At 42.7% G+C, this 16,309-nt stretch overlaps 1 protein-coding gene across 2 annotated transcripts in view; it reads right to left on the bottom strand.

Moving 5' to 3' along the window:
- LOC140187709 (E3 ubiquitin-protein ligase RNF43) overlaps positions 1-16,309 on the bottom strand; it is a 219,970-nt gene that overhangs the window by 128,082 nt on the left and 75,579 nt on the right. The window lies entirely within an intron of this gene.

Raw genomic sequence — 16,309 nt, 5'->3', positions numbered from 1 at the left:
CCTCCATTACCTCAATGGCCATATTTACATATCAACCAAATGTACCATGATTACTTGTCAAGGCTTCTTGGAGAACGTCACCAAGAAGGTGAAAGACAGCAGCATTCAAGAAACACCAGCAAGTCCTCACTCCACACTAACTTGCCTTTGAACACTTCATTATTGCTGGGTCATAAACCTAGTACTCTCTACCTAACAGAACTGCAGGAGTGCCTTCAACATGAGGACTGCAGTGGTTCAAGGCAGCACCTCACCATCCCATTTTCTAAGAAATTAGAGTGGGTGATAGACTCTGATGGTTCCAGTTTTACCGACATTTCACGTATAAATAATTTGGCTTTTTTTCTCTTACCTCAATATAACTGTCCACAGGCTAACATTTCTCCAATACTTTTACATCATTCTTCTTTATATTAATCATTTTGTTTGCCTACCTCTTTATTCCTCCTAGGTCAAGATATTCCTTCATGGAATGGCAAGCAACATCCTCAATGAGATTAATATTACCTTAAATTAACCCACTCTATCAGTCAGGCCTCCGCTGACCCACATGCATTTTCAGGCAGCTCCCCCACATCCCATTATTTGAATTCACATCACCATATTTTAGTGGAACAAAGCTATTATAGCATACACTTTGGAGGCTGCAAGCTGCAAGAAATATTTAGTCTTCCAACCCCACACTATTCAGAAATACATATTGTAATTAAGCATATCTTTGTTCATAATTACAACTGTTATACATGACAATTGAACAAGAAAAGCTGAAGGAAACAAAAGCCAGCCTAGTCCAAGCCTGCACTATGATGAGCATCAGCAGAAGGCTGAAATATAAAGCTAGGTTGTGGGAAAATAATGAACTTCCAGATTTTATTCAAAGAGAAATCCTGCAGTGCCAGTGGAACAACAAGTTCAGAACTGAAGTAGAATGAAAACCAGTTAGAAATTTAGATGGAGGTCATATTTAGTTACGATCTCTTTCTCCCATTATTTGTGCTTCCATGTTTTTCTGGTCTTCTGTACACAGTATTCCAGCATTGCATTCAAGAATCTCTGAAACTAACTACTCTGAGACCTAGAGAATCATATGTCTGCTGTATATGCATTGATACAAATGGGAAGAAAATTCTCAGAATTATTTACTGCCTTATAGATTTAACACTGTACATTTTAGTGGATCACTACTCACCCACATCTTCAGTCTCTCACTGCTGCAGAGCTTCCCACCTGCTTCAAAAGGATAACAATCATACCAGTGCCCAAGAAGAGCAGGTGAGCTGCCCTAACGACTAAACGCCCAGTGGAACTCACATTTATTGTGATGAATTGCTTTGAAAGGTTGGTCATGACCAGAATCAACTCCTGCCTTAGCAAGGAACCGGACTTCCTACAATTTGCTTATAATAGGTCTACAGTGGATGCAATCTCACAGGATCTCCACTTGGCCGTGGATCACCTGTATGGTTGTAAACCCATGCAAGGCTGCTGATTATCGACCACAGCTCAGCATTCAACACAATCATACCCTCAAGTTCTAATCAACAAGCTCCAAAATCTGGGCCTCCGTACCTCATTCTGCAACTGGATCCTTGCCCTCCTCAGAAATAACATCTCCCCCTCGCTGACAATCAACGTTGGTGCACCTGAAGGATGGATACATAGCCCACTGCTTTATTCACTCTACACCCACAGTTGTGTGGCTAGACACAGCTCAAATGCCATCTATAAATTTGCCAGTGACAGAATCATTGCTGGCAGGATTTCAGATTATTAGGAGGCAACAGGGGCGTAATAGATCAGTTGACTGAGTGGTGTTGCAGCAACAACTTAGCACTCAATATCAGTAAAACAGTAATGATTGCAGACTTCAAGAAGGGGAAGTTGAGAGAATGCACACCAGTCCTCATCATGGGATCAGACATGGAAAGGGAGAGCAGTTTCAAGTCCCTGGGTGTGAACATCTCTGAGGATTTATCCTGGAGCTAACAAGGAAAGGTGTGACTGTGGCTATACTTCAGTAGGAGGTTGAGGTAAATTGGTATGTCACCAAAGACACTTGCAAACTGCTACAGATGTACTTTGGAGTGCATTCTAACTGGTTGCATCACTTGAGTGATATGGAGAGGCCACTGCACAGGTTGCAGGAAGTTGTAAACTCAGCCAGGTCCATCATGGATGCTAGCCTCCCCAGCATCCAGGACACCTTCAAAAGCCGATGCCTCAGTAAGGCAGCATCCATCATTAAGGACCTCCATCACTCAGGACATGCCCTCTTCTCATTGATACCGTCAAGGGAGATGTACAGGAACCTGAAGACACACATTCATCTTCTCTGGAACAGTTTCTTCCCCTCTGTTACCGTATTTCTGAATGGACAATGAACCCATGAACCCTACCTCAGTATTTTTATTCTCTTTTTGCACTTCTTGTTTAATTTAAGTTAATTTTTATATATACATCTTACTGTAACTTATAACATTTATTATGATGTATTGCAATGCACTGCTGCCGCAAAACAACAAATTTCATGACATATGCCAGTGATATTAAACCCAATTCTGATTCTCACTGATATATACTCCTAAGACAGATATAAGGGTGTAAAGGTTGGTACAAAATGGCACCATCCTAAAGCATCTTCCAGTTGAGATGGCATTACACATAAGGGATTCAAATAGCTCTTAAGTGAAGTGCAATACACCTCAGCATTTCCAAATATTTTGACCATTGATTGGAAGATACAATGAACGGGGCTGGACAGGTTGAGAAAGAAAGTTTGAGTCACATTCCTGCTTTAAAGTGGAACTGAGAAGGCAGCACAGCTCAGCAATGGACCAGTTGGTTCAGAAAGCATGGTAGCATAGTGGTTGGCATAACACTTTATAGTACAGCTGACCCGGGTTCAATTGCCACTGCTGCCTGTAAGGAGTTTGTATGTTCTCCCTGTGAACGCGTGGCTTTCCTCCCATGGTCCAAAGATATACAGTTGGTAGTTTAATTGCTCATTGTAAATTATTCTGTGATTAGGGTTAAATCGGGAGTTGCTGGGTGATGCGGCCCAAAGGGCCAGAAGGTCCTTCACGTTGTATCTCAATAAAATAAAATAAATGAAATCATGCACACAAGCCGCTCCTGAAAGTGAACATGTGTAGACTGACACATATCACTGCACTCAGCTCTATATGGAGTAGGCACCATCTAATCTCCTGTTTTTATGCTCCATCTGATTGGTACAGTTCATCAGCTTGGATGTGGCAATTCCCATGAAACAGTACCCCAAATATATTCAAAGCAGAGAATAGGAGACAAGAGAAATAGGGAAGCAAACCAATCCAGAGATTACATCAAGATCACTGTGGTTTAATTCTAGCATATGGTATTTCAAACCTGCTCGGAAATGTGTCTGCTGAATTCTTGACCTGCTTAAAGGGTTAGGCTCAACTAGCAAGATGCCAAATTTCAGATGGTGCAATCAACACTCAATACATCATCAAATAAATAACCCTGCAGAATTTCAACGTTCATTCACAGGCTTTCAAATTCCTTATTATTGCACTGGTATGCACAAACCTTTTCTCTATACAGCATTTCTAATTCAGATATAAACCTTACCCCAGAATCATATCTGCTATATTCTGATGCAGAGATTTTTTGTTAATTCAGTGGAAAAATCTGATATATTAATTCTGAGCACTTACTAGTACAATTAGCGTAATACATTACTTTCCAGTCCCTGATACACAAATAATCAGATCTGATTTGGCTAACACAACGCCGCTTCGGTCTGCTCGCTTGTGTGGAGCTGCTACTGACTCCAGAGAACAAGCTCCTGAAGGAAGGGCACATTTTCAATTAATCTGCAGGTTCTCAATGTAATCTATACTTCAAAAACCTCTCAAATTGGCCAATTAAACTTGTTAAATGAATCTTTCAGACTGCTTGATGCAGCAGCTGCACCTTTATCATATGTATATTCAACTGTTTCCACAATTAAATTCCCATGCCTGTGCATGCAGCAAAGGAGACACAAACTGCAATTAAAATTGAAGTGGGTTGATAAAGGTTCACTACAAAAACATTACTGATGATTTAGAAGCTGCAGAACAACATTTCATGGGTAACAGTCAGAAACTCTGGAAGCATTGGAAAATAGAAGCTATAGCCATTTGAACCTTCCCTCTTGCATCACCACTCATAGCTGATCTTCAAAGTAACAAGCTCCCACTCTCATAACTCATGATGCCGTTTGAAGTCTAGTAATGTACTTATTTCCTTCTTAATCACATTTAACAAATTGACCTCCATTGCCTTCATCATCCTCAGTAAATAAATTCTTGTCCTCTCAGTCCTCCCTATTCTACCACTTAATCTGACACCTGGTTCCAGTATCCCCAGTAAGGGAAGCATCCTCGCTGATCCAGATGGTCAAGCAGTTGTACGTTTTAATGTTTTCATTGCTCTAAACTCTAGGGAATACAGTTCAAGTTAAGAAGCATTGAGCCTAGTTCACTGAGTGCAGAGGGACTCGCTGGGAAATAATGGTTCCACCAATGTGAACCTCAACGTGAGCCTTCATTGCATTCTTTCAATGGCTTTAAATCCTTCTTTAGATAAAGAAACCAAATCTGCACAACATACTCTAGGTATGGTCTCACCAAGGGCAAAAGTAGCAAAACATCCTTGCTTCTGTCCTCAAAACTGAAAGTAACTGAAGGGCTTGTAATTATTTGGTGACTTTGTATTCCTGTTTTCAGTGATTGGTATAGTGAATGAAGTGCAGCGAATGGAGAGACATATCCACAAGCGAGCTGGAGACTATCTTATAGAACATAGAACATAGAATAGTACAGCACAGTACAGGCCCTTCGGCCCACAATGTTGTGCCGACCCTCAAACCCTCCTCCCATATAAGCCCCCACTTTAAATTCCTCCATATACCTGTCTAGCAGTCTCTTAAACTTCACTAGTGTACCTGCCTCCACCACTGACTCAGGCAGTGCATTCCACACACCAACCACTCTCTGAGTAAAAAACCTTCCTCTAATATCTTTCTTGAACTTCCCACCCCTTACCTTAAAGCCATGTCCTCTTGCATTGAGCAGTGGTGCCCTGGGGAAGAGGCGCTGGCTATCCACTCTATCTATTCCTCTTATTATCTTGTACACCTCTATCATGTCTCCTCTCATCCTCCTTCTCTCCAAAGAGTAAAGCCCTAGCTCCCTTAATCTCTGATCATAATGCATACTCTCTAAACCAGGCAGCATCCTGGTAAATCTCCTCTGTACCCTTTCCAATGCATCCACATCCTTCCTATAGTGAGGTGACCAGAACTGGACACAGTACTCCAAGTGTGGCCTAACCAGAGTTTTATAGAGCTGCATCATTACATCGCCACTCTTAAAGTCTATCCCTCGACTTATGAAAGCCAATACCCCATAAGCTTTCTTAACTACCCTATCCACCTGTGAGGCAACTTTCAGGGATCTGTGGACATGTACCCCCAGATCCCTCTGCTCCTCCACACTACCAAGTATCCTGCCATTTACTTTGTACTCTGCCTTGGATTTTGTCCTTCCAAAGTGTACCACCTCATACTTCTCTTGGTTGAACTCCATCTGCCACTTCTCAGCCCACTTCTGCGTCCTATCAATGTCTCTCTGCAATCTTTGACAATCCTCTACACCATCTACAACACCACCAACCTTTGTGTCGTCTGCAAACTTGCCAACCCACCCTTCTACCCCCACATCCAGGTCGTTAATAAAAATCACGAAAAGTAGAGGTCCCAGAACAGATCCTTGTGGGACACGACTAGTCACAATCCTCCAATCTGAATGTACTCCCTCCACCACCACCCTCTGCCTTCTGCAGGCAAGCCAATTCTGAATCCACCTGGCCAAACTTCCCTGGATCCCATGCCTTCTGACTTTCTGAATAAGCCTACCGTGTGGAACCTTGTCAAGTTCCTTACTAAAATCCATATAGATCACATCCACTGCACTACCCTCATCTATATGCCTGGTCACCTCCTCAAAGAACTCTATCAGGCTTGTTAGACACGATCTGCCCTTCCCAAAGCCATGCTGACTGTCCCTGATCAGTCCATGATTCTCTAAGTGCCTACAGATCCTATCGCTAAGAACCTTTTCCAACAGCTTTCCCACCACAGACATAAGGCTCACTGGTCTATAATTACCCGGACTATCCCTACTACCTTTTTTGAACAAGGGGACAACATTCACCTCCCTCCAGTCCTCCAGTACCATTCCCGTGGACAAAGCGGACATAAAGATCCTAGCCAGAGGCTCAGCAATCTCTTCTCTCGCCTCGTGGAGCAGCCTGGGGAATATTCCATCGGGCCCCAGGAACTTATCTGTCCTAATGTATTTTAACAACTCCAACACCTCCTCTCCCTTAATATCAACATGCTCCAGAACATCAACCTCACTCATATTGTCCTCACCATCAAGTTCCCTCTCATTGGTGAATACCGAAGAGAAGTATTCATTGAGGACCTCGCTCACTTCCACAGCCTCCAGGCACATCTTCCCAACTTTATCTCCAATCGGTCCTACCTTCACTCCTGTCATCCTCTTTTTCTTCACATAATTGAAGAATGCCTTGGGGTTTTCCTTTATCCTACTCGCCAAGGCCTTCTCATGACTCCTTCTTGCTCTTCTCAGCCCCTTCTTAAGCTCCTTTCTTGCTTCCCTATATTCCTCAATAGACCCATCTGATCCTTGCTTCCTAAACCTCATGTATGCTGCCTTCTTCCACCTGACTAGATTTTCCACCTCACTTGTCACCCATGGTTCCTTCACCCTACCATTCTTTATCTTCCTCACCAGGACAAATTTATCCCTAACATCCCGCAAGAGATCTCTAAACATCGACCACATGTCCATAGTACATTTCCCTGTAAAAACATCATCCCTATTCACACCCGCAAGTTCTAGCCTTATAGCCTCATAATTTGCCTTTCCCCAATTAAAAATTTTTCTGTCCTCTCTGATTCTATCCTTTTCCATGATAAAGTTAAAGACCAGGGAGCGGTGGTCACTGTCCCCCAGATGCTCACCCACTGAGAGATCTGTGACCTGACCCGGTTCATTACCTAGTACTAGATCTAGTTTGGCATTCCCCCAGTCGGCCTGTCCACATACTGTGACAGGAATCCGTCCTGGACACACTTAACAAACTCTGCCCCATCTCAACCCTTGGAACTAATCAGGTGCCAATCAATATTAGGGAAGTTAAAGTCACCCATGATAACAACCCTGTTATTTTTGCACCTTTCCAAAATCTGCCTACCAATTTGCTCCTCTGTATTTCTGCTGCTACCAGGGGGCCTACAGAATACCCCCAATAGAGTAACTGCTCCTTTCCTGTTCCTGACTTCCACCCATACTGACTCAAAAGAGTATCCTACTACATTACCCACCCTTTCTGTAGCTGTAATAGTATCCCTGACCAGTAATGCCACCCCTCCTCCCGTCTTTCCGCCCTCTCTATCCCTTTTAAAGCACTGAAATCCAGGAATATTGAGAATCCATTCCTGCCCTGGTGCTAGCCAAGTCTTTGTAATGGCCACTACATCATAATTCCACGTATGTATCCAAGCTCTCAGTTCATCACCTTTGTTCCTGATGCTTCTTGCATTGAGGTACACACATTTCAGCCCTTCTACCTTACTGGCTTTACACCATTTATTCTGCTTCTCTTTCCTCAAAGCCTCTCTGTATGTTAGATCTGGCTTTACTCCATGCACTTCTTTCACTGCTCTATCACTTTGGGTCCCATCCCCCCCGCAAATTAGTTTAAACCCTCCCGAACCACGCTAGCAAACCTACCTGCAAGGATATTGCTCCCCCTCGAGTTCAGGTGCAACCCATCCAATCTGTACAGGTCCCATCTTCCCCAGAAGAGATCCCAATGATCCAAATATTGAAAACCCTGCCCCCTGCACCAACTCCTCAGCCAGGCATTCAACTGCCATCTCCTCCAATTCTTACCATCACGGTCACTTAGCACTGGCAGCAATCCTGAGAACGCCACCCTTGAGGTCCTGTTCTTCAGCCTTCTGCCTAGTTCCTGAAACTCACACTTCAGGACCTCATCCCCCTTCTTGCCTATGTCGTTGGTCCCTACATGTATCACGACTTCTGGTTGCTTTCCCTCTCGTACCAGGATGCCATGCACCCGGTCAGAGACATCCCGGACCCTGGCACCCGGGAGGCAACAAACCATGCGGTGTCCTTCTCACGTCCACAAAATCTCCTGTCTGCTCCCCTGACTGTAGAGTCTCCAATGACAACAGCCCTCCTCTTCTCCGTCCCATCCTTCTGCACCACAGGGTCAGACTCAGTGCCGGAGGCCCTGCCACCGTGGCTCACACCTGGTCGGTCGTTCCCGCCAACAGTATCCAGGACGGTAAACTTATTATTCAGGGGAACAGCTATAGGGGTGCTCTGCATTACCTGTCTGCTCACCTTCACTTTCCCCCCTCTGACTGTCACCCAACGACCTGCTTCCGGCAGCCTAGGTGTGACTACCTCCCTGAAACTCTCATCTGTGACTGCCTCATTCTCCCTTATGAGTCGAAGGTCATCCAGCTGCTGCTCCAGATTCCTTACACGGTCTTCCAGATCGCCCAGCTGTATGCACTTCCGGCAGATGTGACTCTGCGGGAGAGGGAAGTTCCCCCAAGACCGCCACATCTCACATGAGAGGCACATCACCGTCTCAGGAGACATTGTAAAAACTGACCGCGATCAAGCTTGTCCTTTGCCTCTTCTTGTCAAAGCCTCAAAGCTCCACTCCTTCACTGGCCCACTCACTCATTTTATTCCTATAAAAAATATTTTAAGTTTAAAATGTGTACCACGTGAGAGCATTGCAATTTGTAATGGAGCAGCTGGAGTACTGAAAATGGCAGAGGACATTCTTATGAAATAAATTGTTTCTAATCTAAAGCATTGCCCTGGTTTTCAGTTCTACTTGCTATTGGGGAAGTTTGCTTTCAGAATTTGCTTCCTCTTGGACTCATTCCTGTCATAACCATCCATTTTCAGGGCAAACATGCTTTTTAATTTTCACATCATTGCAAGCAGAGTGAAATATAGAAGCCTTGTCATCTTTTTCTTCCCCCACCCTGGCTTAGATGCTATCAGGAAATGTTCACGTCATCTGTCGATTGGCTGACTTGCATAACTAACACATTGCCAAGGCCAAATAGATAACATCTACATCTTTCACTGCTATTGCAGTACATAATGGGAGGGTAGGACACACAGGTCTTGCCTGCATCAGTAGTATAAGCGCCTTAGGACATTTTTACTACACCAAAGACCTTTAAGTTTAGAATTCTTTGTTCAGAGCTTGATCGGAAATGTCATTTTATAAACCACGAATCCCTTTATGATTAAAAATAAACAGTATCATCCATCGATGATAAGCATCAAAGGTGAAGTACTGCAGATGAAACTGATTACTAAAATCACATTAGCCAGGTCAATCAACATTTGTGGAGAGAATTTTTTTTATCTGTGTTCAACAGAGACAACCTGCCATTCTTTTCTCTCAACCCCTACTCCTCCCATATTTCTGACATATTCATAATTTAATTCTCAGTTCAGAAAAAGTTATGAAGCTCAACACTTTAACCTGTGCCTTAATGCTGATTGACCATCAGGCTTTCAACATTTTCTGAATGCATCCTCAATCCATTTGTGGGCTTTGATACCGCATTGTGATGGATATTTGCTTTTTGGGCCAAGGGACCTCTATTTTTTTTGCCAAGTTTAGCTTTCTAAACACAGCAGCTGCCAATTGTGAAGATCAAACAGTTGCAAGTTAAACTTTCAACTGATAGTCTTTGTTTACCTTTTGGTCGTAAACAGGAGCCAGCCTTCAGTTCTTAAAATGTAAATGGCATACAATGATCAGCATGAAGTTGAAAAATACATCTCTGCAAACAGATTTGCTGGCCACAGCAACCTTGTTAACTATTGAAAAAGTGCAGTACAAGACAATGGGTTGTTTAATTGTGCCTGTTTCAAAACAGGCTGGCTAAATTGTTCAGTTCAAAGAAGCTTTCAGACCAGAAAGAGGCATTCACTTTGCACAACAATAAATGATCTATTAATAAGTTGGAAGGTTTATGTACTCAGGGAAGTTAGCTTCATAGTACAAATTGTGGGTACCTGTAGGGGTACCCAAGAAGCTTTTAAACCTTTTGTGTTAAAAGCTATCTGAAAGAATATCACACGTGCATGAAGTCACCCAAGTGGCAATGAAACTACATAAATAAAGAAAGCAGTTCAGGATTATTTGGAATGGAGCAATCAAGAAGCATGGAAGAATCATGGGGTGAACTAGAGTCCAATCCCCTACCTTTGATTAATGTGACAGGTGGCTGGTTTATCTGCATCATTGTTACGTCTTTTTAGCTTATAAAAATTGTACTTGTGCTTTAGAAATATTTTGTGATTTGGAAATCTTTTTATAAGATAGAATCCAATGTAGATTTTAAATGTGTTTTAAGAATGTTGTTTGGATTTCAACATCTATCACTGAAAATAAATAAAATTATTTTAAATTACTTTGTTAGCTGAAAGATTCTTCTCTTTTGTAGGGAGAGGAAACCCTATGCTCAGATAGTGGGGTTTGTCAGCTAAGCTCACTGTGAAGAATAAACTGGGAAGAGAACTAGTCTTTGAAGACTGGGTAGTTACAGTATAACCTCACTTTAGTAAGGATATTTGTGGCTATCAATATCGGATGGGGCTTAAGGTCTTCAGTGAGTTTAGAACATCATGGTCAGCAAACTCAAAACCATCACAACAGTACTATTGATACACTCTGCTGCACACAAGTTAACGGAGAAATTTGCACCCACTCTCAATGATTATGAAGTTGACTTCATACAAGAAAGCATTTCAATCCTGAATTGAACTCCATTATTGCTAGGATAATGTATCTGTTGGGCAATTAAGGAAACAAGTCACCTATGACAAATAATGAGCTGATGTTAACATCAAAGCATTTAGCTTGAGGCTATTTTTCTTCCTCTCTCTCTCTCTCTTTCTCTCTCTCTCTCTCTCTCTCTCTCTCTCTCTGATTCAGCTTGTGAAATTAAAAAAAAGACACTTAAGAAGTTATGTTTATGACAGAGAATTGAAGTCACTCAAAACCTCTGCAACTCAGCTCCAGGTTCAGTTTTGTAAATTCTCCCTTAATGACTCACTGTTTTTATGCAGTGAACAGCTGAGCCATACAAAATTTTATTAAGGGCTCCTTGATACTATGCTTAGTTACCGCTGCTTTGATGTCAAGGGCATCGATGTGCACATGAAATTCTGCTCTTTCTGTCCACATTTGGACCAAGACTATGATGAGATCAGCAGCCAAGTGACCCAGGTGAAAACTAAATTAAGCACTGGTAAAGTGATTATTGATGAATAAGTACCGCTTGAAAGCTCTGCTGTCCAGTACCTCTGTCACTTTGATGTCACCTGAGAGATGAGGGTTGCCTTGTTTGCTCCTCAGCAGGTAATTTCTTTATTAAATATTTGGGTTCTGAGCACGCTATTGTCAAGACTGGTGTTCATTGTCCATCCCTTAATAGATAGAGATGTGGGTCGCATTGTTGAAGGGCATCAGCCCTTCTTGTGCCAGTACTTCCAGAATGCTGATGGAGAGGGAGTTCCATTATCTAGAGGCAGCAGTGATGAACAGGGAGCAATACAGTTCCACGTTAGGATGGTGTGTAACTTGGAGGAAGCCTGAAGCCGGTGGTGGCTCTGCGTCCCTGGACTTCGTGATATCACCATGTCCACTTTGGTGGTAAAAGTCATAAGTTTAAGAGTTGTTTAACTAAATGCAATGTGCTGTTAAGATGGAACTGCAGCCACAAGGCAATGGCATCGGGGGAACGAAAGATTAAAATTTTGCTAGGGCCCCTGCAGTTTCTGCACTAGCCTCCCACAGGGTCTGAGGGAATATCTTGTCATGCCCTGGGGATTTATCAACCCTAATTTACCTCAAGACAGCAAACACCCCTCCCCTGTAATCTGCATAGGGTCCATGACTTCACTGCTGCATTGCCTCACATCTATAGACTCTGTGTCTGTCTACTGAGTAAATACAGATGCAAAAAATCAGTTTAAGATCTCCCCCATCTATTTTGGCTCCATGCATAGATTACCACTCTGATCTTCTAAAGCCTTTGCTATCCTTTTTCTTTTAATAGACCTATCTATAAAAGCCCTTGGGATTCTCCTTCACCTTGTTTGCTAGAACAATCTTATGTTTTCATTTAGCCCTCCTAATTTCCTTCTTAAATGTTCTCTAGCATTTCTTATACTCCTCAAGTACCTTAATTGTTCTTGCCTGCATATACCTACTTTGCAGCCTCCTCTTTTTCTTAACCAGGGCATCAATATCTCTCGAAAAACATGTTATCCTTGCTTTTATTCTAACATGTACATACAAACTCTGTACTCTCAAAACTTCACTTTTGAAGACATCCAGTTTATCAAGTACACCTTTGCCAGAAAACAGCCTATCCCAGTGTCCTGATGAAGGGTCTCAGCCCCAAGCATTGCCTGTTTATTCCCAACGAGAGATGCTGCCTGACCTGCTGAGCTCTTCCAGCACATTGTGTATATTGCCCTAGATTTCCAGCATTTACAGTACCTCTTACGTGGATGAAGCGATCCCAATCGACACTTGCCAGATCCTTTCTGATACCATCTAAAATTGGCTTTACTCCTATTTGGAAACTCAACCCAAGGACCAGACATATCCTTTTCCATAATTACCTTGAAACTAATGAAAGTTGGGTGGAAATATTTTTGGAATACAAATCTTCTGAACTATAGATCAGATATTATCTAGACCTATACTCCTATCTCTACTAAGTAATCACAGCTGGATTCTCAGTGTCACGTAGATTGAATTAATTTATTGGAGACCAACTTCTGGATCTTGGAAGCAAGCTGAGATAGATTGTTCATTCAGTCCTTTTAGCAGAAAATGATTGCCAATACCTTGTCTTTAACCCTTACATGCTGGAACCTGGTATCTTTGAAGATGGGAAATGTTTCAAAGTCTCTTCCTCTCATTAGCTGTTCAAATGTCCACCACCATTCACAACTAGATGCGGCAGGGCTGCAAAATTTTGTTTTGGTCCACTAGTTGTCCACTACTTGCTGGGTTTGTTCTTTAGTACGTAAATCCTGTGTGACAGCTTCACCAGCTTTGTATCTGCTTTGTAAGCATTTCTGTTGTTTATCCCCACACATCCTTCTTCAATCAAGGATGTAATGCTGAAGCTCTATCAGGCATTGTGAGTAGATTTTGGCTCCATATCTAAGAAAGGATGTGTTGGCATTGGAGACGTTCCAGATGATGTTTACAAGTATGATCCTAGGAATGAAAAGGTTAATTTCATAAGGCCATGACAAATAGGAGCAGAATTCAGGACATTCAGCGCCACCGCCCCCCCCCCCAAACTAATCAAGGACCTGTCATCCTCCACTTCAAATGTACCCACTTCTTTAAATGTACCCAATGATTTTGCCTCCACAGGAATTTGGAGATGTTATTTTAACTATGTAAAATTCTCACACTCATATTCAAAATTCCTGTTTTCATAATGTTTCCCAGCCCTTTGAGATTCAAGATTCACGGTTGTTTAATGTCATTTGCTGTGCACAAGTTTAAGGAGAATGAAATAATTGTTTCTCTGGATCCAATGCACCACAAAAAAAAGATAAAGAACACAACAAAAATTTTTAAAAACGCACCAAAATATAAATACATAAGATAACCTATATGCATAGATCAATTGTATGTCTATAAGGTGATGCTAGGCTAGACGTAAGGTCACTGATGGGAAATAATAAAGTAGTTGTGAAGGTGTTGATCAGCCTTGCTGTTTGAGAAAAGTAAACGTTTTTGAGCCTGGTGCTCCTGGCCTAGATGCTATGTAGCCTCCTCCCTGATGGGGGTGGGACAAAGAGTTCATGAGCAGGGTGGGTGGTATCCTTCAGGATGGTACTGGCCCTTTTCCGACATCTTTCTGTCTCTACAGTATGTCCCTGATGGTGGGTAGTCTGGTGCCAGTGATGTGTTGGGCAGTTTTGACTATCCATTGCAGAGCCTTCTTGTCCGCTCCGTGCAGTTTCTGTACCGAGCAGTGATGCAGCTTGTCAGGATGCTCTCTACTACGCATCTGTAAAATGACCCGAGTATGGATGTGCAAAGTCCAGCTCACCTCAGAAAGTAAAGGCGCTGGTGAGCTTCCTTGCTTGTGGTAGGATGTGTCCTGGGACCATGAGAGGTTCTGTGTGATGTGTACTCTCAGGAGTTTGAAAATGCTTGTAGTTTACACAGCTGTGCGGCTGATGTGCTATAACTGGGGGTGGGAGGGTATGAGTAGTGTGAATTCTCCTGAAGTTGATAACCATCTCCTTTGTCTTGTTGACAATATGTAAGAAGTTATTTGGCTGGCATCAAGCCTCAATCTCTTCCAGCCATCTCATTGCTGTTGGTGATGAGCCCCACCAGTGTCATGTCCTCCGCCAACTTAATGTGATTTCTTATGTGCTTCGCCGTGCGTCATTTTGAGCAGAGGGTACAGCCCTGGGGGCACCCACCTTGAGGATGATGAGGAGGGAGGCACGGTTGTGCATCCCATCTGTCTGAGGTTTGTTCATTAGGAAGTCTGACACCCAGATGAACAGTGGTGTATCAAGACCAAGGAGTAGGAGCTTATTCACCAAGGTCTGTGGGACAATTGTGTTGAATACTGAAATAAAGTCCAGAAAAAACATTCTGACATGTGTCCTTGCTTTTTTTTTTAGGTGAGTTGGGGCCAGGTGCATGAGATGCTATGGTATCTGTTGTGGAGCCATCTTGTTGGTAAGCCCAATGTGGCAGGAATAGAGTTTTTGATATGTGCCGTCACCAGCTGCTTAAAGCACTTCAACGATGATTGGTGTCAGTGCCACTGTGTAGTAGACTTTTAGTTCTGAAGGTATAGAGTTCATCGATACAGGGATGGTGGTGGCTGACTTCAAGCATGTGGGGACAGCAGCCTAATGAGTGAAGTGTTGAAGATAGTCCTGATGAAGAGCCTCAGCCCTAAATGTCAACTGCTTTTTTTCATGTCCACAGATGCTGCCCGACCTGCTGAGTTCCTCCAGCATTTTGGGCGGTCTGCCTTGGATTCCTCGAATCTGCAGATTTTCTCGTGCTCATGGAAGTGTTGAAGACGTCCGCAAAGACACCAGTGATGTGCAAACCCCCTGGGTACTCGGCCTGGGAGTTAACCTCCAAGATATCTGGACTCCTCCAGTTCTTGAACATCTGCAAGTTTAATTGCACATATAGCAGCTGCGACTTAAGCTACCAAGGCCCTCCTGATATCTCTTTTCCCGCTTTTATTCCCCTGCAGACGGTTCATAAAATCTACTTCTTTCATCATGTTTGCTGATATATCTGCTCTAATTTATTTCTTGACAAGATACCTTGAACAGAGAAACACCTTGAGACTTTTTTGTGGCAAAATGTAATATATAATTGAAGTTTGTTGCTTTTGGCAAATAACTACATCCTAACTGTTTAGTCAAAGAGTTCCACAGCCTCAATACCAGAATCATCGTTGTTTTGTGGCAGCAGTGCAATGCAAAAAAAACCCTATAAATTACAATAAGAATTATATATTTTAAATTTAATTAAATAATTTTTTTTTTAAAAAGCAAAAATACTGACATACTATTCATGGGTTGGTTCACAGTCCATTCAGAAATCTGATGGTAGAGGGGAAGAAACTGTTCCAAAAAACTGTTGAGTACATCTCTTCAGACTGCTGTACCTCCACTGTGATGGTAGTAAGAAGGGATCATGTCCTCTGTGATGGGGTTCCTTAATGACGGATGCCACTCTTGATGCACCACCTTTTTGAGGGAACACCTTTTGAAGATGGCCTCAATGATGGAGCTGGCTGAGTATGCAACCCTCCGCAACTTTTTCTGATCCCGTGCATACCAGGTGATGATTCGACCAGTTACAAGAAGAGAAAGCTGATGTTGGTGCTCCTGGGTACCTGGCTACTTCAGCATTCCCACTCTCCAGACCTTACATTTCCAGTGTCAATGCATAAGCAGAGGGGCATATATGACTACCCCATTCCCTTGATTCCAGTGGGTAGGATATATATACACACAGGTAGCACTAAATGAAGAGAGCTCCCATCTTGACTATCCGTGATGAGGAGGGAGAAGCATATTAAATTCAGTTACAG

Source organism: Mobula birostris, chromosome 25 (genome assembly GCF_030028105.1).
Source record: "Mobula birostris isolate sMobBir1 chromosome 25, sMobBir1.hap1, whole genome shotgun sequence".
NCBI lineage: Eukaryota > Metazoa > Chordata > Chondrichthyes > Myliobatiformes > Myliobatidae > Mobula > Mobula birostris.
This window is presented reverse-complemented; position numbering and strand designations above follow the sequence as displayed.